At 37.7% G+C, this 24008-nt stretch overlaps 1 pseudogene; it reads right to left on the reverse strand.

Moving 5' to 3' along the window:
* Window positions 1-12853: 12853 nt before the first annotated feature.
* LOC121266465 lies at window positions 12854-23465 on the reverse strand (annotated as a pseudogene).
* Between the last annotated feature and the right edge of the window lie 543 nt (window positions 23466-24008).

Below are 24008 nucleotides of genomic sequence, written 5' to 3' on the forward strand. Positions count from 1 at the left end.
TTTCTTCATAGAATATGCTAATCTCATCAGAATTAATTCCCTGAGAGAAGACTTGAATTAAAATCTTCATTCTTTCTTTATGACATCCTTTTTATGACCATTATTTTATAGAGAAATCATTTTTGTAATTTTAGAGTATGCAATTGATCTTGTGCACTTTCTTTAAAAAAAGAGATAAATTTAGGATTCATATAAAAAATATATTCAAGATCTCTATTGTACAGCAAGAAATGAGGGTGGTCTGGTACGGCTATGCATACATCCATGACAATGATCTAAGCCCAAATTTTCATAGTGGACTCGAAATTGATTCTTTCTTTCCTTCCAAACTGTTGTGTGATTTTTGGCATTAACAATTGGCGCCGTCTGTCTGTGGGATCTTAGTAATTTTTTACACCAAAAGCAGGAGAAAGACGATTTTTCGGCGTGGTAAATCATCTAAGACTGAGCAAATAAACTTTTCTCCAAATAAGTATTTTCAGATCCTCCACTCATACTTTTATTGGAGACACTGTCACTAAAATTGAACGAGTGATCATTCTCTCACCCATGTGGTTAATGATATTGTGCACTTTTAGTGCATAGTGCGCAAAACACAAGCACCCAACAGGCCAGGAAGATGAACTATCCGGCCACTTGAGTTGCAAGGGCATTTTACAAAAAGAGAGAGGGTGGGATACACTGAACGCGCACGTGGGCACAAACCAAGTGTGCACTGGTGCAACGTGGTGGTCGTGCATGGCATAAACAATGCCATGCATGTACCACATCGAGTGCATGTTACTATGCACCCAAAGGCTCGTGGTGTTCGGCCGTGAGCCCAACTGACCCTCCGATGGTCCCCACTTGGACAGCCAGAGGTTTTTGGCAGCAACCGAAACAGCCCCCGTCCACGAGGGTCGTGAACAGTGCACCTTATCTTGCATAGGGGACAGCAGCTCCGCCCATCAACGGCGTGACCAAGGGAGCTCGCCGACAGTCACCTTGTAGCCCGCAGGCGTCGTCTGTCCTTGCTAGTCTGGTCCCCAACCATCGAGGTGGGCAAATGGAGGCTCACGGCTTTTGCACTATGGGAGCACGTAGCTCGCTCACAGCAAACTGTTGTGAGCCACTTTGCCCGCCGGCGGTCATTGTGGTGCTCGCCAGTGTCCTCTGCCTGCTAAAGGGAGGTCTCTGACATCCATGACTGACCCTGATGGCCTTTCGGCCATGCATGCAGTGCACGAAATGTGCATTGGACTCCTCGGCCAACTCACGACAAACTGCCGTGAGCCGCTAGCGCTCATCGACGGCCCTCATGCACCTTCTGAAGATGCCATGGTGGTCCCCGACCACCATGACTGACCTAGCCAGTTTCCTCAACCACGCACCCGTGCAATTTGGACTCATTTGCCAGCTAAGGGCTAACTCCTCGGCCAGAACCCTCATGGGCTAGTGACGACCCAACCAATGTCCTCGGCCAGTGATGACCCAACCAATCTCCTCGCCCACGACCATGCACCATCGCCCTTGACTCCTAGCCCACAGATTAACCTTTGTTAGCCATACTCCTCGCCTATGACGACTCAACAGAACTCCTCACCCAAGCTGCCCAGCAACTTGACGACTAAACGCATCGACTGTGGTATCTCCTCATCGCCCAAGCTATCCAGCGACTTGTCGTCCATGCACCTCATCGAAGCTGTCTAGCGACTCATCTTAAAATTTCAATGGAACAAAAATTTGCACACAACGACTAAAAGACATCGGTTTGTCTATTTTTAAATATATGTGAATTCGATTTTTACTAACAAAATTGATTCTCATAGCTCGAAACACCAGCTACACAGCCACACTCAGGCACCGCTTGGACATCCAAGTTTGTCTCCATCAGAATTGACTTCTTGGAATTAACATGCACAAGGGCACCTCGGATCTCTATCACTGTCGAAACATGGCAGCTCATAGGCAACCCCAACGCACCTTAAATTTTCTCTACGATCCAACGGGACAATTAAAGTATGTAAATCTCGCACTTGTGACTGGAAATTATTTATGCTAACTGGTTTGGCTTCTGTAGCTCGATTATGTTCCCCAACTTTTCGCACCGACTCCCGTACCCCCAATAACGAGAAGACCAGGGGAGCCGAGAATCGTGTGTCCATGGCTTGCTTCATCCCTTCCCTCAGTCTACAAATTCGACAAGAAGACCAAGGGAGTAAAGCACCATGTGTCCCTGGGATTGCCTAATCCTTTCCCTCAGTCTACGTGTAACACCCCCTTCCCGTATGCTAGGAGTGCCACGTATTTTCCATAAAAATAATCCGGTAATAGATCCCATAATTTCATAATTTAAAAAAAAACTGAACTTTTATTATGCGGAAAAATGTCTAATAAAACTGTCTTCCAAAATATTAAATGAAATAAACTGAAATAAATTCATGTCATAAAAACATGTTTATTTTAGAAAGTCTGAACTAAAAAAAATAAATGCTCCTTCTACTCCTGGCCTGCCTGCTCGTAATCATCATCTTCACCTGGGTGGTTAAAAACATTGAAACAAACTAAAATGAGTCGATGACTCAGTAAGAAATTTATCACAACGTAAACGTAATGAACATAAGATTTTCATAACAACTTTCATACTGAGCTTAAAAAAAATTCATGACTGTTCATGCTGATGTTTATGCTATGTATGACTATCTTAACTGAATTAACAAACTGTTCTGACTGATTTAACTGATTTATCTGACTGGCCAACACACTTAACCCTGTGTGCAAGGTTGTGCACCGGCCCCACATCCCGCGGCCGCAAGGGGAGCCGCTGATAGTATTCTGACATACTATGGTGGACCACGACTGAGTTCGTGGCTTGCACATCCACCCTGAACTGAACTGCATTGGTACCATGCATCTGAATGGCCATCTTATTAACTGATCTGATATTATCTTACACTTGAATTTAAGATGGCTTACGTGTCTTATACACATGAGATGCATGACATACTACATACATAATCATAAATTCTGAATTTAAACATGATGCGGAATGACATGGTCATATGCTATGCTAGATGACATGCTTGCATATGACATGAGCGATTCATAAATAGTGGCTATCAATGAACTGGCTTGGATAATACATACATATAAGCTAACTGTGATGATCCTAATTTATGATCAAATTTACTTACCTCGATGCGTTTCTTCTTGAATAATACTTCGTAACTTGAGACTTATATTCAATAAATAACTATCACTAAATTGTTTGGAAATAAATAAATACTAATATCTTACTTAACTAAATTCGAAATTCTAAAATATAGTCAAACCAATATTTGTTTAACACTAAAATCAATAATTCATAGTATTTATATTACTTAAAATACTAATTTATAATTTAGTAGAAATACTCGAGCTATTTTAAAATAATTCACAAAAACTTAAATTCTTAAACTAAGTTTCATTTCTCAACATAATTATTAAATCTTATAAGAAACTTAACCAATTCCACTAAATTCTTAACATAGAAATTTTATTAAAATCTTACTAAATTGACAAAGGAAATTTAACTCAAACATTAGACTTAACATTATGCTTTAAAACATATTTCTAATTCTTTAAACATTTTTTTATTAAAAAAATGAACCTTTAATTAACTACATTTATTTAATAACTCAACTAGTAATATTAAACTCAATAAATTTCACTAAAATAATTATTGAAATAAAATAAGATCATATTCAATTAAACATTATTATAGTCTGTAAAAAGGGTTAAAAACTCTGGCCCATAAATATAATACTGTACAACATGAGCCCAAACAGGAAAATAAGCCCATCCCAACCCCATACGGGCCTAAGGCCCAAGGCCCATCAAAAAGAAACCACGGCAGAACCGAATACACGGCCAAAACAAAACACAGAGAGTTTGAGATAGAGAGAGGGTCTGCGATGGAGGAACTCACCGAGGGAGAGGGGCTGAGGCGATGGCGGCACTGGTGGCTGGGAGTGACCGGCGGCGCGACTGAGGGCTCCTATGGTGGTCGGCGCCGAGTGAGAGAAAGAGAGAGAGAGTTTAGAGAGAGGAACTACTAAACCGAAACCAAGAGAGAGAGAGAGCTGTGGCGGCCGAGGCCTTACCGGAAGGGAGTGGGTGAGCTGGGGCTGAGCTAGTCGGCAGTTTCTGGTTCCACGGGTGGTGCTTTGATGTCCTATGGTGGTCGGCGGCGGTTGGAAGAATCTAAGGCTTAAACGGCAGTGTTTTGGTACTCTGGGTGTTTCAGAAGCAGATGCTTTGGAGTGGCTCACGAGATACTCTTCTCGTACGAGGTAAGCGATATATATAATGGTAGGTGATAGAGAATTAGAGAAACCCTAGAAGAGCATAGACGTGCATGAGTAGAGGAATACACGGCACTAGAGTTGGTGTTCCACTAGGATGCTAGCAAAACAAACAAAATCACCGAGAGAAACATACGGGTTGGGAGGTTTGAAGTTCTCAACAGAGGCTAACAAAGTGATGAGGTTCGGTGACTAGAAGAAAAAATTTAAATTTTAAATTTCAAAACAAAACCGTAGTAACAAAATCTGATACACTTTAGAAATCCTTATTAAAACAAAACTCCAACAAATCATAAATCGCAACTATAATAGAAAATATAAAGATAAAGTACATATAAATTCTGATAAAATTATAATCATAAAAATATAAATTCTAAAAATATAAGTTTACTAGAAAAATTACTTATATACCCTAAAACCAAAACTGGTATGTCACACTACGAGATCAATAAGAAGACCAGGAAAGCTAAGCACCATATCTCCACGAACTTGCCTCTTCCCTTCCCTCAATTTACAAGGGAGGACGAGAAGAACCATGGGATGACATCTCACCATTTCCTCAATTGAGTTCATCTCTCGGAACGTCCCAGATCTGCACTTGCATCTTACGTGGTCGAGTACACCTGCCGCCTAACTCCACGCCTAGAAATCTTCATCACTTACAGCAAGTGAAAAGGATAACCAGGACCCACTCCTGGGATTTATTTCTCTACGAACCTCGGTGGATCATTTTGACTCCATATTTTATATTTAAAGATTCTCAATGTCTTTTTTGAAACAAATGATACTTAAGAATCGCGGGCAACTGGAATGAGTAAAATATATCCGGCCCAGAAGAGTCTAGCCTAAGGGGGGAGATCTCATCACTAAAAAGCAAAGGAAAAGAGAGGAATGAGAGACAATGAGGGGACAAGGGAAATGAGGATGTTAGGAGAAATGGACAAGACGAAAAAAATGAGAAAATGGAAAGAAGATAGGATTTCAGACATGCAAAGGAAAGTCGATCAATTCTCACCACTCCTTAAGGGCACTCGAAAAGAGTTGCACACAAAAGGAGAAGACAGATAAAAGGAAACGAACAGACTACTCCAAGGGAGTCTTCGACTTCTTCTTCAGTTTCTTCAACCTCTGGAAAGAGGCTCCAGCGAGAACATCTTCTCCAAAAAAATATATTCAAGATCTCCGTTGAGAAATGAGGGACCCTGAGAGACTGTAAAACAAGTATATCATAGTGGATTTCTCCTCCTCAAAAATCTAGTGGACATAAGCTTTATGCCGAACCACGTAAATCTGTGTGTCTATCTCTCTTTTACATTCTCAATATTTATTTTTTATTCACTGTCATGGACGTATGCACAGCCGCATCGGACCATGTCGGTGGCTCCAGACCACATCGATCAAGGCCCAAATTGTCATAGTGGGTCGAGAATGACTATTTCTCCCCTTCAAGACTGTTGTGTGACTTTTAGCACTAACACATTCCTCTATATCAGGCACCACCTATGGCCAACTTCTATCAAAGTAATATTCTTCATGCATGTGTACGTCTATTGAATAAAGTAGTACTCTATATGCCTAATCATTATCAATCAACAGACACTGATCTTACGTCCTTACCATGATCTTTTCTATCAGAGCATGATATAAAAGAAGGATGTTTTCCTTTCAAATATTTGGGAGTTCCTATTATTTCAGGTAGACAGAAGATTGTGCATTTTGATGATTTGATTGCAAAAGTACAGGCCAGGTTGGAAGGTTGGCAAGCTAGATTGTTATCCAGTGGGGCGCGGTTGATTTTTATCAAACACGTGCTCCAAAGTATTCATATGCATAGTCTGTCCATATTAAGGACGCCTAGATCCGTTCTTGAAAAAATTCAAAGAATCATTAGTACTTTTTTCTGGGGCGTAAAAGATGATAAACCTAAGAAAAAATGGCGTTCTTGGGAGAATATTTGTAAGCTGATTTCGGAAGGTGGTATGGGTATTCGTAATCTAAGAGAAGTACAGTCATCTCTCCACATAAGGCTAGCTTGGAATTTATTGAAAGGTAATTCTCTTTGGTCTAATTTTTTTCATGCTAAATATGTTGTGGATTGACATATTTCTATGGTGGATCCAAACAAAGGGTCCCGTTTTGGGAAGATGATTTTACAGAATATTCCTCTAGTGCAAGCTCATTCTAAATGGAAAGTGAGGGAGGGAAACCTTTTCTTTTGGCATGATAATTGGCATGATCCTATTCCTTTAAGTGAGAGTACTCAGATTTCTGATTTGCCGAATCTTAAATTGGAAGATTGTAAAACTGAGCTGGATTGGAATCTGGAGTTATTTACTCGGTTGATTGGTCATCAAAAAGCTGAGGATATTATCTTGCAGCTGGATAGGATTAAAGATGGGCAAGATGTACTGATTTAGCTCCCGAATGCTGATAGGAAATTTTCTTCTAAAAGCGCGTGGAATTGTATTCGTTCGACGGGTCCAGAATTTCCTTGGGCAAAATAGGTCTGGAACCCAGCTTTTCCAAAAAAAAAAAAATCGATTATAATGTGGAAGGCCATTCATGATTGTCTGCCGGTGGATGATCGCATACGGAAACTTGGTATTCCTATAGTTTCCCGTTGTGATTGTTGTTTGTCATATGGTGATGAGGACCTTAATCAGGTTCTTGTGAGAGGGATTTTGCAGAAAAAAAAAATTGGAGAATTGGCTAGGTTGTTCTGGGAGTACCTTTGATGGTAGGTAGTTCATGGATACAGAGGATAGATTGTTGGCACAGGAGGGGGAGGAATTCTAATCGCCCTGGTCAATTACTTGGAGGCTATGGGGGCGTCGATGCAAGGCTAGGATGGAAGGTGTGAGGGATTCGGTCCAACAAGTTTGGTGTTCCATAAAATATTGGGTGTATTGGATTGCTTTAAAACTTAAGGAGGTAAATGTGCTCACTCGGCGAGATGAAGGTATTTTACAGTGTTTCAATTTGCCCTTAAATTTCCTAAGAAAGGAGATTGCCATTTCGGTTATGTGGAAACATCCTATACCAGGTTGGGGTAAGTTGAATGTGGATGATTGTTCTCTGGGTAATCCCGGTGCTTCGGGTGCGGGTGGAATTATTAGGGATTATAAAGGGGACTTGATTTGTGGGTTTGCCGCTACGACTGGATATAATTCTAACAACTTTGTTGAGTTGATGAGTTTACTCCATGGGCTTCGACACATTGATCAGTTGGGTCTTTTATTTGTGGAAATTGAATTGGATTCCTTGTTAGTGCTTAACTGGTTGAGGGCTCAAAGATGTGGCCTATGGTATATGGAGGATTATTGGGAAGAAATACAAAGACGGCTAGCTGGACTTCAAGTTTCTTTAGTTCATTGTTACAGAGAAAGTAATTCAGTTGCTGATGGATTGGCTAAAATGGGTGCGAAAGGTTTAATTGGTTCTTGGGCTACGTTATCTGAGTTGTCTGCTCCTATTAGAGGTAACATTAGACTTGATAGAAGGGGTCTCCCCTATATTCGAAAACTTCGCAAAGTTGGCTGGGGGGCATCGCTCCAGGTATGTTTTTCTTGCCATTGGTTTAAGTTCTTATTGACTTTATGTTCGTGCAGGTTGGTTTTTTTTGTTTTGCAGGTTAATACTTTGGGTCTCGGTTTTGTATCCTTTTTTTGGTTTTTTTTTTTTTTTTTTTGTATCGTTGTTAAGATATCTTGGATTTTTTAGGTATGATTTTGGTCTTAGTTCTATATTTGTAACCCCAGGCCTCCAGATGTAACCACGGTATTCCTCTGCTATAAGTGAAGGTTTATCAATAAAATTGGGACAGGACCACAATTGGACATGTGACCTTCGGCTCTTTATTAAAGATTAAAAAAAAAAAAAAAAAAAAAACCACTTGCATTTACCAAAGAAGAAAAAAAAGCTAATGGCAGCCTTTATAGGAAACAGTAGTCAGGACTTGACCACTCAATCATGCATGCTCTTTTAAATTGAGAAAATACTCTAACTATAAGAATTACATAAATATAAATTAGCGTAATTTGATGTAGTACGTCAGATTTTTAAATTATTTTTATTATAAAAAGATCTAACGGATATCATGAAGTTACATTAATTTATAAATTTTTTTTATATAATTTTTTTTTTTTGTATACTTATATTTCTCTTAAATTGAAGCTAGTTGTTAAAATTGAGAAATATTCAAACTTTCATTCACATAACTTGATTTTTACAGTGAGAAATGTTACATATATATAGCCATAGAATGCTAACTTTGTATGGAAACTTTGTATGTTAGGGAATGATTTTCTAATTACAAAAATTATGGAACTAATTACAAGGATCAGACTAAGTATGGAAACATTTATCAAAGGTAAGTAGACTAATTATACAAATTAGACAGATTCCTAAAATTAAGGTGATTGATTTTCTAAAGATGGAGAATCTGGAAAATATAACAACTGTCAATATATGTCAACTGTCAATACTCCCCCTTAAGTTGGTGCATGAAGATCCGTAATACCCAACTTGTGTGGAAAATGATGAAAAAGTTCTCGTCCTAAGGATTTGGTGAAGATATCGGTAACTTGTTCAGTGGAAGAAGTGTGAACGGCTGTAAGGAGGGCCGAACGAATTTTATCACCAATAATGTGACAATCAATCTCAATGTGATTGGTACGCTCATGGAAAATTGGGTTGTGCCCAATGTAAAGAGCGGATTGGTTGTCACAATGTAACGTGAAGGACTCGGGATGAGAAATTTCAAGATCAATGAGAAGTTGCTTCAGCCAGGTGAGTTCATAGGTGGTGGCGACCATAACTCGATATTTAGTTTCAGCGGAAGACCTTGCTATTGTAGTCTGCTTCTTTGTACACCATGAGATTGGACTGATCCCTAACTGAATGAAAAATCCGATGGTGGAACGGCGGGTGGTGGGACAGCTAGCCCAATCAAAATCAGTGTATCTTATGACATGCATACTACTAGAGGAAGAGAAGAAAATGCCTTGGCTTTGACTGCATTTGATGTAATGAAGAACACGAGTAGCAACAGTCATGTGAGGAACCTGAAGAGCATGCATGAACTGACTGAGAGTATTGACTGCATAGATAATATCAGGTTGGGTGATGGTTAAATAGATGAGTCGGCCAACTAGGCATCTATAAGTGCAAGGATTAGGGAGGAGATCGTCGCCTTCAGTGCTGAGTTTCAAGTGTTGTTCCATAGGAAAAGGGGCAGTGTGGGCATCGAGTTGTCTATTGTCAAAAAGAATATCAAAAGCATATTTGCACTGATTGAGAAAGATACATTTGTAAGAGCGAGCAACTTCAAGTTTGAGAAAATATTTCAAAGAACCAAGATCTTTGGTTTTGAAATGGGGGAAGATGAGTCTTTTGAAAACCTCGATCTGAAAGATATCGTTACCAGCAACCAAGATATCATCAACATAAACAAGAACAACAGTAATATTGGTGGAGGTGACGAGTAAATAAAGAATGATCGACCTGAGACTAATGGAAACCTGCATCAAGAAGCACATAGGTTAGTTTAAAAAAACCAGTTGCGGAAGGCTTGTTTGAGGCCATAGAGAGATTTTCGGAGCCGACAGACATGGGTCTCCCCTTTTATGCAATATCCGGGAGATGGTGTCATGTAGACTTCTTCATCAAGGTCGCAGTGTAAGAAGGCATTGTTGACGTCGAGTTGATGAATGACCCAATGTTTGGCGGTAGAGACCGCCAATAAGCAATGAACAATGGTCATTTTGGCAACCGGTGCAAATGTCTCATGAAAGTCAAGGCCTTCAACTTGAATGTAACCCTTGGCAACCAACCAAGCTTTGTACCTTTCAATGGAGCCATCGACCTTGAGCTTATTTTTGAAAACCCATTTACAATCAGTTGGTTTTTTACAGAGGGGAAGTGTCGTAAGAGTCCAAGTGGAGTTATCCTCCAAAGCATGAATTTCATCAAACATTTTTTCACACCAATGAGAGTGACGGATAGCATCAAAATAACAGGAGGATCAATACATGTGATTAGAGCAGTTAAAAAGTGAGATGAGATGGAGAAAAAAAAGAATATGAAAGAAAAGCAGACAGAGGATGAGTAGTACCTGAGCCATGTGTAGCAGGTGAAGATGTTATGGGCTCCGTGTGGAGTGTGTTATGAAGATAGGAGGGCCGAGTGATGGTTCGATGAAGATGAGAGATAGGAGGAGACAGAGGTGAGGAGAGAGGAGAGAGAAAGCTCGGGTGAGTTGGGAGAAGGAGTTTCTAGAGATGGAGGAGATGGTATAGGAGTTTCATGGATAGTTAGTGGAAGGACAGGATGAAAAGGAGACGAAGCAGGAATATGTTTGAAAGGTAAGTGGTGTTCCTAAAAGGTGACATCACAAGAATAAAAAATGGAATGAGTGTCGAGATTATAGAGTTCATAAGATTTATGAGTACTGGGATAACCAAGAAAAACACATTTAGTGGCACGGAAGGAAAATTTTTTGCCGTGAGCACTAAGGGTTTGTGCATAGCAAAGACACCGGAATACACAAAGATGATCATAGCTGGGTGTTTTATTGAAAAAAATTTCAAAATGTGACTTATTCTGGAGAATGGGACTGGGGTTATGATTAATAAGATATGCAGCGGTGATGATACAATCTCTCCAAAATTTTAAAGGGAGATGTGCTTGGAAACGAAGACTACGGGCAACATTTAGAATGTGCCTATGTTTACGTTCTGCAACGCCACTTTGTTGTGGAGTTTCAATACATATACGTTCGTGAATGATGCCATGGTTTTGAAGATAAGTTTGAAATTGATGAGAAAGAAATTTTTGTCCATTATCAGTACAAGTAATTTTAACAGTTGTATTAAATTGATTTTGGACAAGAGCCAAAAAATGCGTTAAATGAGTAAAAAATTCAAATTGAAAACGCATTAGGTAGATCCAAGTAGTGCATGAAAAATCATCAACAATGATGAGGAAATAGTGAGCCCCATTCAGAGAAGAAGCATGATAGCCACCCCAAATATCACAAAAAATGTGATTAAAAGGAGAAACACTTTTATTTACATTATTAATAGAGAAAGGTAATCGGGTGTACTTAGATCGAGCATAAACATCATAATCAGAGAGAATGCATGGAGAATTAAAAAGACTGGAAATAATAAAATGGGAAGGGTGACCTAGAGGTTGATGCCATAGGTCTTATTGATAGTAGATTGGGTAGCTAAAGCGAGAGAAGATTCAGGCCAATACACGTAGAGCCCATTACAAAGATCACTTGCTTCAATCGGCCTCAGTGATTATGGGTCCTAAAATAAACAAGTGTTAGATGAGAATAAAATGACAAAGGAGTTATGAAGAGTAATTTGGGGAACTAACAAAAAGTTAAAAGAGAAATTAGGGACAAAATAGACATTATGTAATATGAGAGATGGAGAGAGAACACAGGTTCCCATCCCTTCGACGGGGTTGGGAACAACTTAGACATTAGGGAGTTGTACATTGTGCTCAAAGACAATACTCCTCAAGTCAGTGAAGGCATCACGTTGATGGCACATATGGTGGCTTGTGCCACTGTCCGCCACCCAGTGGTGGTGCCGATCGAAAGAAAAACTAGAGGAAGAAGAAGAAAGTGTGTAACCGACGAAGTGGGCTGAAGGATTCGAAGAGGTGGTGGAGGACGATGGTGCGAGCAACGCGAGCAAGTAGTTGGCCATATTGGCAGGGGAAGGATCGGTTAGGTTGGTACCATGTTAAAATTGAGAAATATTCAAACTTTCATTCACATAACTTGATTTTTACAATGAAGAACGTTACATATATATAGCCACATAAGTCTAACTTTGTATGTAAAGGAATGATTTTTTAATTACAAAAATTATGGAATTAATTACAAGGATCAGACTAAGTATGGAAACATGTATCAAAGATAAGTAAACTAATTATACAAATTAGACAGATTGTTAGAATTAAGGTGATTGATTTTCAAGAAATGGAGAATCTGGAAAATATAATAACCGTCAATATTGGTTTAGCTCTAGTGTGTAATTATGTTGGACAAAGTAATGCCAGATGCATGCAGGGTCTATATATAACGCCGTAACGGGATCTTACCGAATAGGTAGGCTCCTATTATATTATATTATATATATATATATACATACACACACATATACACACACACATATACTAGATAGTTCCAGTACCCATTCTGCATACACAAATGATCTTAATCTATCTTGTATCAATTTCTCTTCTTCTATTATTATATGCATATCATAGAATTACGTGGTTATATATTATAATATGAGAGTGGTCATTACAAAACTATACCAATATATAGGAGCTAGCTCTATGATCAAAGGCCTGTACACAAAGAAAGCTTTTATTTAAACCTTCAACATGTTGAATATCTGTCTTTGACTTGATCTATATGGCTCATATTCTTCCGCATCACTCCATCCCCGATCGATCTATGTCCTCAACTCCTCATGGTACTTAATAATTAATAGAGACTCTCATGACTGTCATCCCTTCAATTCTTCTGTAAGCACTTTTATTGAATCCAAAATCTTAGCCTTGTATACGTAGAACTTAACAACAATCAAGAAGAAAATGAAGTTCAGGATGTTTAGTATCACGAAAAATGCGTAGTAATAATCAATATGAGAAGCGTTCAAGTTGTTTAGAATCCATCCTTTGTGACCATGCTTCTTGGTGATGTGAGAAACTGTTGAAAGAAGAAAACTGCTGAGAAAGTTCCCAACTCCTAGAGTAGTCATGGAATAGGAAGTTCCCAAACTCTTCATGCTTTCTGGTGCTTGGTCATAGAAGAACTCAATCTTCCCCATGTCAAAAAACGCATCGGTCATTCCCATAAGCACAAATTGAGGAAGTTTGGTCAAAGGTACTTGTCCTCCAATATTTTCAACTAACCCATGATCCTTGGCCATAGTATGTCTGTATCTCTCGGTAAGAGATGCGATTGCCATAGTCATAGTGTAAAAAACGAGGCCAATTCCAATTCTCTGAAGAAGAGTGATACCTCTAGGGTTTTTAGTCCACCTTTGCATTATCTTAACGAAAAACCGATTGTACAACACAACACTGACAAGCATGGAAACAGTAACAAATGCAGCTAAACTTGCCGGGGGGATTTTAAAGCTGCCAATACTTCTATCAAGGGTGCTACCCTACTTGATGAAAAGAGTATTGATCTGAGCAATCATTGCACTCGGTACAAACATAGCAACCAAGATTGGGATCATTCTCAACATTTGTTTGGTCTCATCTACTTGTGTAACTGAGCAGTGAGCATAACAACCATGGATTAGTGGATCCAGTTTTTGTAGAGGCTTTCGTAAGGAACCTGCTTGCATGCATGACATCAAATATATCAGGACGGGTGAATTAATCTCGATTGAGACCTGAGAATAAATGTATAGCGAATAAACTAATATTTTAATATACCTCAAAGTCGGTGTGGAATCAATCCTGAACTTTCCTTTCTTCCCATACTCTTCCAAGTCAAGCTCATACAACTCTTTAGGATCATTGGGGATATGCACCCTCCATTTTCTTGTGGCAGCCACAATGACCCTAGCCATCCTTGTGAAGGGACTCTCAAATAACCCAAAAAAAAACCTTTAGGCATTTCGTTTATTGAGCGGTCTCTAACCACGCATTTTTTGTTTGTTTCCTTTAGAATTTTTTTGATTCTTCATTATGATCTATTTATTGAGACAACTGAAAATGGTATTTACTTGTTCCATAATTCTTTATCATTTCCTTGAATCGTCGAGTTTAGACATGACTTCGGTGATCTTTAATCATTTCAAAAAATGGTAGCAACATACCATTTTTGTAATTTCTTTCTATCAAAGAATCATACAAATGGTTGATTCCCGCGTGATACACTTTTGATGGAAACCCGAGGGCACCTTGTGCCTATTGAAGGGTGTGCCAGCCAAGAATATTATTATTGACACAGCAAGTCCAAGTGTCGGAAGCGCATATCCTAATGTCCATCCTACGTTGTCTTGTACGTAGACAAGAACTATATTGGCAAAGAGTGTCCCAAAGAATTAAGATGCTGAACATCCACCAGTTGAAGAATGACAGCTTAAAGGCCTTCTCCTTGGGGTCAAAATCATCAAATTGATTTGCCCCGATGGTGGAGATGTTGGGCTTGGTTCCACCTGTTCGCAAGGCTAAGGTATATAGTGCACCATAAAACACAGCTAGCTGTAATGTCGAGACTTTCTTATAATTTTCCACATTAGTTTCTACGCAGGGAGGCGGTCTTAGGCCATGGAGTGAAACCGCTAGTGTGAGTAGTGACATCCCCTGCCAATTTAGCCATGAAATACTTGAAGAAATCAGTCACTGTTTATAACAAAGCAACCAATGTTAGACTTTGCCTATCTTTTTCTCCCACTTTTAGCTTCATAAAAATTCCTGCATGTGTTCTTTTCAAGTACTAATTATCAAGGAAATTGAAGAAACCAACCAAGTGCCAACTCAAGCATAGCTGTCACCAGATTTTGTGCCTTCCATGATTCACCCATCATCACCATCAATGCCGCAACCACCATCAACGAAAAACTCACCCCTTCTACCTTTTCTCAGCGGAGGGCTCAATTTGAAACACTGCTCACTGGTTATGATCTCATTGATTTTGTCACTAGTGTCAAACAATGCCCTGCTATTGATGCATCGAACTCTGCTACCTCCAAAGCCGCGAACTCCCACTGGGTTCGCCAAGACAAACTCATCTTTCGCGCCATTCTTGCTTCCACCTCCATCACTATTACTCCCCTTCTTGCTGCATACAAAACATCTCATGAGGCTTGGATAACACTGACCCGCTTATAAGCGGGAAAATCATGAACGCGTGCAATGCAACTCAAGGAGGATTTGACTTTGAGCGATCGTGTAAATCGCACCGTTATTGAGTTTCTTCAAGCAATCAAAGTGATTGCTGACAAACTCGCAATCATCGATCATCCTGTTTTGGGTGATGATTTAACTCTTTACATCCTCAATGGATTGGGTCCCGAATTTAGAGAAATTGCGGAACCCATTCGTGCCCGTGAGACATCCTTGAAATTTGAAGAAATACATTATCTCCTTGTAGGTCATGAGAGTTACCTTCGGCGGCTGGAGAATCAATCGGCAGCAACATTTGTTCCCACTGCAAATTAATCTCATCGGCAAGGAAATGCTCCTGGAAAGCATAAACCAAGCCCTAAGACTCCCTTCAACAAGCCACGCAGCAACAATGGGCACAATAAAAAAGGGCCTTCCAATTCGGGCTACAGGAAATATAAGCCCAAGTGTCAATGGTGTGATCAAGTGGACCACATGGCGAAAAATTGCCCAAAAATGCCTTCAGTCGAATTCACTGCAAACTGTGCCGCATCTTCTCAAGGAAAAAATCAAAAGTGGCTAGTTGACTCGGCAGCATCTCACAATATGACCACCGATCTCTGTAATCTGTCAAATAATTCTGAATATGATGGTACTGATGAGGTGGTCATTGGTGATGGATCAGGTTTGCCTGTATCTCATATTGGTTCATTATCTTTTGCATCGTCTAATCGTGTCTTTCATTTACTTGATACCCTTTGTGTTCCCACAATTCAGAAAAACCTCATTTTTGTTCACCACTTTACCAAGCATAACAATGTTTACCTTGAATTTCATCCTACTTATTTTTTGGTGAAGGATCGGATCACGGGGGCGACACTACTCAAAGGCGAATGTGAAGATGGAGTGTACCCATTTCCGGAGCATCTACCACAAAACTCCAAACATGTTGTTGCCTATGTTCATGAACGCACGACTGCCGATGGATGGCACAAAAGGCTTGGTCATCCATTGTCAAAAATAGTCCATTATTTAATTCATGCTTTTTCTTTACCAACCAATAAAAATGGACATTTATCTCTTTGTACTTCATGTTCTCAAAATAAAGCTCATCGTTAACCGTTTAATTCTCATGGTCTCACTAGCACTAATCCCATGGAATTGATTTACACAGATGTTTGGGGTCCATCTCATGAAATTGGTGTTGATGGTTCAAAATATTATGTTATTTTTGTTGACCATTATACCTAATACATTTGGCTCTATCCTATGACTCATAAATCCAATGTTCAAATAATCTTGTCACAATTCTGAAATCTTGTGAAAAATCAGTTTAACACCAAAATAAAGAGTCGTTATTCTAATAATGGTGGGGAATATGTTGGACTCAAATCTTATCTTTCCGTTCATGGGATTAGCCATTACACAACCGCTCCCCACACTCCACAACAAAATGGTATGTCTGAAAAACAACATCGCCATCTTGTTGAGACTGGTCTCACCTTACTCACAGATGCTCACATGCCTTTCTCCTATTGGCCATACGCGTTTCAAACTGCTGCCTATCTCATAAATAGAATGCCCACCTCAACTAGGGGTGCAAATGGTCCGGTCCAGCGATGGACCGAATATTTTTGGTTCATCATTGGACCGGACCGGACCGAATACCCATAGGGACCAAACCGAACCGATAGTTATCGATCTGGTCTGGTCCAGTCCAATCAGTCTGGCCTAATTTTTTTTCCCTTTTTTTATTTTTTTAAATCAATTAATAAAAAAATTATTTAAAATACTAAATTAAATTAAGTGATTTATTAATGTGGATTATGTAATAAACTCAATAAAAAAATATTTTATATGGTCAATGATAATAAATTAGATGAAAATTACATTATTAATTTATATAATTAACTAATTGATATTATATATTAGTTAATTCATAAAATATTAACAAGTGTTAATAACATATTTAAAATTTTATATTGTTAATAGTGATAGGTTAGATAAAGATATATATATAAAATATTGTTAATTTATAGAAAATTAACAAGTATTAATAACATATTTAAAATTTTATATTGTTACTTGTACAATTATTATATAAATAATATATATATAATATTTTTTTATTTTTATTTTTTATTCGGTCGGTCCGGTCCGGTCCGAGAAATCTCCACCCTGGGACCGGACCGAAGACCGAAATTCTCCTACTTATTAGACCGGACCCAACCATGCATTTTTTCAGTCTGGTCCGATCCAGACCAATCCGGACCAATCCGGACTGAACCGGTCGGTCCGGACGGTTTCTCCAGTCCAGACCGACCGTTTTACACCCCTAACCTCAATTTTGAACAATCAATCACCGTTTGAAAAATTGTTCAAACAAATCTCAAATTATCTCAAACTCAAGCAATTTGGCTACCTATGTTATCCATTAACTAGGCCTTATAACAAGCATAAACTTGAGCCCAAGGCCCAACCATGCACATTCGTGAGTTACTCTCTATCCCAAAACGCTTATCTCTGCATTGAGCCCAATACCTGAAAACTTTTTACCTCTCGGCATGTCATCTTCCACGAAGGGACCTTCCCTTTTCAGAAATCAAACCCTAAAACTTCCGTCCCCATCTTACCTTCATCCGATGCCGCAAACTCCTATGTACCGATATTACTCCCGCAAGTCATCTTGACTCCACTACGACCCCCTCAATCTCCGAAATTGGGTGCCAAAGTCTCGCCATTTTCTGAGGGTGGGTCATCCCCTAAACCGCCTCCTCTCCAGGTAAGTACCCTCTCTTCTCCTACCTTGATTTCAAGCCAAATTTCTCCATTAGAAGTGCTTGCACCCACTAGTTCTGAAAATGATGTAGTGCGCACTCACCGAATGACTACCCAATCAATGAATGATATTTATAAGCCAAAAAAATCTTTTGTAGTCACTAAGCATCCGCTTCCACCCTCATTGGAACCCACGAGTGTTATTGAAGCACTCACTGATTCAAGATGGTGTGATGCCATGTCCTCTGAGTTGACTGCATTAATGCGTCACAATACATGGCAACTAGTGCCCCCTCTGAATGACTGTAATATTGTTGGCTGTAAGTGGGTGTTTCGAATTAAGAGGCTTGCTGATGGATCTGTAGATCGATTCAGGGCCAGGCTCGTGGCCAAAGGGTTTAATCAGAGACAGGACTAGATTACAAAGAGACGTTTAGTCCTGTTGTAAAACCAGTCACCATATATACTGTCTTAACTCTTGTTGTTATGCAAGGTTGGTCTCTACGGCAATTGGACGTCAATAATTCCTTCCTTCATGGGCATCTCACTGAAAAGGTATATATGAAGCAACCACCTGGTCTCAGGAGTCCAGACAAACCAAATCATGTTTGCTGTCTTACAAAGGCAATATATGGCCTTAAACAAGCACCTCGTGCTTGGTATTCTGCTCTCAAACAAGCACTGTTAGCAATTGGTTTCATCAATGCAAAATCCGACTCCTCTCTATTTGTGTTTCATGATGATTCCATACTTGCTTATTGCTTAGTCTATGTTGATGATTTGATTCTCTCCGGAAATAACTCGACATTTGTTGCAAGCATTATTCATCAACTTGGACAGAAATTCTCCATCAAAGACCTGGGATCTTTACATATTTTCCTCGGTGTTGAGCTCATTCCTACCAAAGAAGGCTTGTTTCTAACCCAACATAAGTATATCCAAGACATTCTAGCTAAAACAAGTATGGATGAAGCTAGGGATGTCACCACTCCTCTCTCTACCTCGATTTCTCTAAAGCTGGCAGATGGTTCGTCATTCATTGATTCAATCGAATACCGAAGGGTGATTGGAGCATTGCAATATCTGTCCTTGACTCTACCTGATATAAACTTTGCAGTGAACAAACTATCCCAGTTTATGCATTGCCCCACACAGACCCACTAGACAGCCACTAAAAGATTGTTGCGCTACTTGAATAACACCATTTTTCACGGCATCAATATAAGAAAAACATCAAACCCAGCACTCACATGTTTCTCAGATGTTGATTGGGCTGGTAGTTTGGATGATAGAAAATCAACTTCAGCTTATATTCTCTTCCTTGGTCACACACCCATTTCGTGGAGCTCTAAAAAGCAACGTGTCATTACGCGGTCATCAACAGAAGCTGAATATAGGGCTTTAGCAACGGCTGCAGCAGAGTCCATGTGGCTGCTATCTTTACTCCAAGAAATGAAGTTTACATTACTACAGCCACCTATACTCTTGTGTGATAATTTGGGCGCAACACAACTAGGTTTTAATCTTGTCCAGCATTCAAGAATGAAGCACATCCAAATAGCCATTCACTTTGTGTGAGATTTGGTTGAAAAAAAATTTCTTAATGTTCGACATGTCCGCACTAATGACCAGCTCGCAGATTTACTCCCCAAGCCACTCTCTAGACAAAGGACAGAACATTTGAGAAACAAGATCGACCTATCTGATAGTAGCCCGTTCTTGCGGGGGCGTATCAAGGAAATTGAAGAAACCAACCGAGTGCCAACTCAAGCCTAGCTGTCACCAAATTTTGTGTCTTCCCTGATTCTAGGATCAGTTTTTTATTTATGTAAATATTGTTTTTTTGTGATTGTAAATTTCCTTTTCAGTTACATAGTTTTGAAATGCCTAAAATTAAGGGTCTTGGGTTGTATAAAGATACATAACGTGAATAGAAATTGTGTGAGTTCAAAATACAAATCAATAGCAGTGTAAATTCTCTATACTAATTACTAGTTTTATATATGAGTAATAATACGTTTACACTTCTTTTATTATTACTTTACTAATACTTTACTACTCAGTTTGTTTTTTTTCCTTTTGCTTTGTGAATTTGGATTAAAAATCTCAAATGCTATTTTTTATAATTAGATTTATTTTTAATTAAATTACATGATTATATTAATTGATTAAATTTATTTTTTTCTAAATCATGCAAGGTTGTCATGTTTTATGATTTTTAATCCAAATTCATATAGTAAAAAGAAAAAAAAAACTAACTGAATAATAAAAAAATAGTAAATGAAATGTAAGATATCGTTATCGTGCGGACTTGTACGGTAACTGAAACTAGCAACCATCCAAATTACAATTAGATGAAATTCGGAGGGAGAAAGCCAGCGTGTGAGGTCAATATTATCTGGATCCACATGGACGTGATTTATGATCAAACAATATTTTATGTGTCTTTCTCCTAATTGTTAATTTCAGCTTGCAATTCCGAGCGAATTGAGATCTTAGGTTTGGTTTGGTTATACAGTTTAAATTATTTTATTCTTATTTTATTTTATATAATTATTTTAATTATTTTAAGTTTTTATATGAAATATAATAAATAATTTAATTTTTTAAAATTTTAAAATAAAAATTATATTTAAAAAATATATATTAATAATATTTTATTTAATTTTTAATTTTTATCTACTTTCACTGACCACGTTCAACGTGGATTGGAACTAAAATAAGGCCGAGGGGGCCGGGCCTTTCTTTGGATTGCATCTCCTTGATTATTATTTAAAATTATTTGCAAATGACGGTGAAATCCTTGTTTTATTTCTCTAATTAACCTTTTGTTAAGATTCTTTGAAAAAAATCATTTCGTCTTTGACATAGAAACACAAAATAGTTTTTTACTAAATATTTTATCTGTCTTTCCTAATAATGGTATAATGATTTCAAACCAAGACGTCAGCTTAAGACAAAAACGTATAATGCAGCGCAGCAGCTGTTTATAATAAAACAATAAAAATGTGGAATGATGAGAAATATTAACTATCAAGATATTGCAAAATAATAATATTATTATTATAATAATTTCAATAACAATATAATGAAAATCACTTTTTGTAAACTTGACCGATGAAGATAGCTAGGATAAAGACATTAACTATTAAGATATAAAATAAATAATACAATCTATTTCTTCTTATCAGTTTAAATTTTTAAAATAAACGGTAATTTTATATAGTATCAGAATAGATATTTTGAGATACGTTCAAACTGATCTGACTTTACACTTTATCTCATTTAATTAAATATTACACGTATTGGATTATCCATTAAATGAGAGTCTAGCTCACATGTAAAGGAAGATGTTAAGATATCAAATAAATAATAAAATCTACATCTTTTCATTAATTTAAAGTTTTGAGACAAATGAAAATTTTACATTAACGTTCCGTAAATTTAACCGATCAAGATGGATAAAGAGACAACATTCAAGTTGTGATCATATTAATTATATATAGATATCCTGTAACAATTATAAACTAGAAGTACTATTAATAATAATGTCAGCTGTAATTTTCACCTTTCAACTGCTGCCAGCTTAAGTAGAAACGAGAATTTTCCGATCGATCGAAGAAAATATCATTAATGATATTTTTAACACTTGTACACGGCCATGATCAATCGTCATCTTTGATTATTTCTCATATTTGAGTAGTACTATATATATATATATATATATATATATTACATTAGTTAAATAAAAATTAAAAAAAATCTAAACTTCAGTAAAATATGAGTATTGGTATGCATCCATATTGATTATCTATTTACTATTTACTCTCTATATAAAATATTATTAATTTTTTATTTAAAAAAATTGAAACAAAAAAAAAAGAAAAATGAGTATACTATCAGAACAAAAATGACATAAAAAAGCATGAAAAATAGACATCAATTTATGTGCACCGTGGGGCTCTTAAGGGCTTTTTGATAAAACATGATCATTTATTAAATTCTACAAGAGTGTTATACGTCAAATGGTCAAGGGTATTAAGGACTTTTTAGTAAAACATAATCCTTCATTAAATTTTACAAGAAAGCTACACATCAAATGGTCAAGAATTTTAAAGACTTTTTGATAAAACAAAACTTAACAGAAAAATATGAAAAATTAACAGAAAAATAATAAAAATTATCATTCACAATTAGATAGGCATTTATTATAATAAAATAGATATAGTGCAAGATAATTAATGAAGACTACACACCGAGATATAAATTATGGATGCAATGAGGAAAGTCCAGAAACGGCCAAGATGAGCATCGGCGACATAAGCACCTAAAATGGGAGTCATCCAAATAGTCGCAACCCAATTAGTGACGTTGTTGGCTGAAGTGACAGTCCCCTGGTGGAGCTTCTTTGTTAAATGGAAAAATTTAGTTACAAACGATTCCGTGTATTAATTCAATATAATTGATTAGAAAATATATTTTATTAAAAATAATATTAATTTAAATTTAGAATATAAAGATAACAATATTAATATGCAGATTAGTACGTAAACTTAATTGTACATAGTAAAACTATTGTTAAATATACAATGAGATTGGAGGATATTCCGTAATAGGCCATGCGCTCAAAAACCTCGTATACTGCATGCATGCGTATGATCAACTCATCAAGATCATCAGAAAAATAGTCGGAAAATTAAGTTTAATCTCCATACATGCATGAGTTTTATCCCACGAACTTTTCACGACAAAATTTTGTGGGAATAATATTTTTTCTACAAAAAATCTGTTTTTTACCACAAAACTCAATCATGAAAAATTGCAGTATCTGTCGAGAAATTTTATATATCAAAGCTGCTTCCAAGAATATTAAGTACATGAATTTACTCCAATCCATGCAAGTGATTATATGACGTACGTTCTTGATCATGGAAATAAGTAAAGGAAGGTGATCATAATTAAGCTGCTAGTTTTAGCTCTTAAATATAATCCTATCTGATTAACATGATGAAAATATACGGATACCCATACTTAATTATTACGGCCGGCAAAGGAAGATGGAGGCATGGCACAGACAAGGGCAAGAGGTAACTAAGCTGCAGGAAGAGTGGGCTGTATCTGTAAGTTTGTCACTTTTACCTCTAAAAAGATGAGTGAGTATCTTGTTTGGATTTCAAGTTTCAAGGAACCTAACACGCGTACGTGTATATCCTAAAAGGTACATATATGGACTTGTTTGTGAGTGATAGCCAAATCCAGGATTCTATGCCTTGTGCGCGCGCGCGCGAGAGAGAGAGAGAGATCAGGTTAATAATTAGTAATTACCAACAACAAACCAGCAAGCAGTCCATCCACCTCTCTTGGATCTAAGAACTAGGTTGCCTTTCAGATCCAGTGTTCCATCCTGCGTGTATTCACCATCAAGCTGCGCTGCTTCCTCCGCCATACTTTTACTTGCAGTGACAATCTCTCTTTTTTCTTTCCCGATCAATTTTATCACACCCTTGCAGTTTGCTCTAGTATTACATGTTGTCGGGGCTCAACCCAACCTTTTTTTATAGACCGCACGCTATTTATTTTCCTTCGGTAGTTGGGGCGTCATTTTGCGGACCGCATCTTAGGCCTTGCGTTGACTTGCAAGTACGAGCAATGGGCAGACACCTTCCTAACGGCGGGATATGCCTGCCCTCAAAACAGCACTTTCTTACATGATAAACCCTATTTTGCCCACCCATTTGTACTGCTTCATTTAACCGCTTGGCAAAAAAAAATTTTTTTTTACGTAGTGATTAAAGAAGTGATTTTAAGTGTATTGACATTTTTTTTATTTTTTAAAAATATTTAAATGTATTAAAAAATGTGAAAAGGAAAAAAAAAATTTACACTAGGTGGTATGCCTAGCGGTCAACATGGGGCGGCATAGTAGCCGCACCCTTCTTCTATTAATTCTTTTTTTCATTATGTAGCTTAATGAGATTAATTCTCATTATGCATATCATATGCTTGACAGAATGTGTGAAACAACTTTCATTCCTG

This window comes from Juglans microcarpa x Juglans regia, chromosome 1D (assembly GCF_004785595.1).
Source record: "Juglans microcarpa x Juglans regia isolate MS1-56 chromosome 1D, Jm3101_v1.0, whole genome shotgun sequence".
NCBI lineage: Eukaryota > Viridiplantae > Streptophyta > Magnoliopsida > Fagales > Juglandaceae > Juglans > Juglans microcarpa x Juglans regia.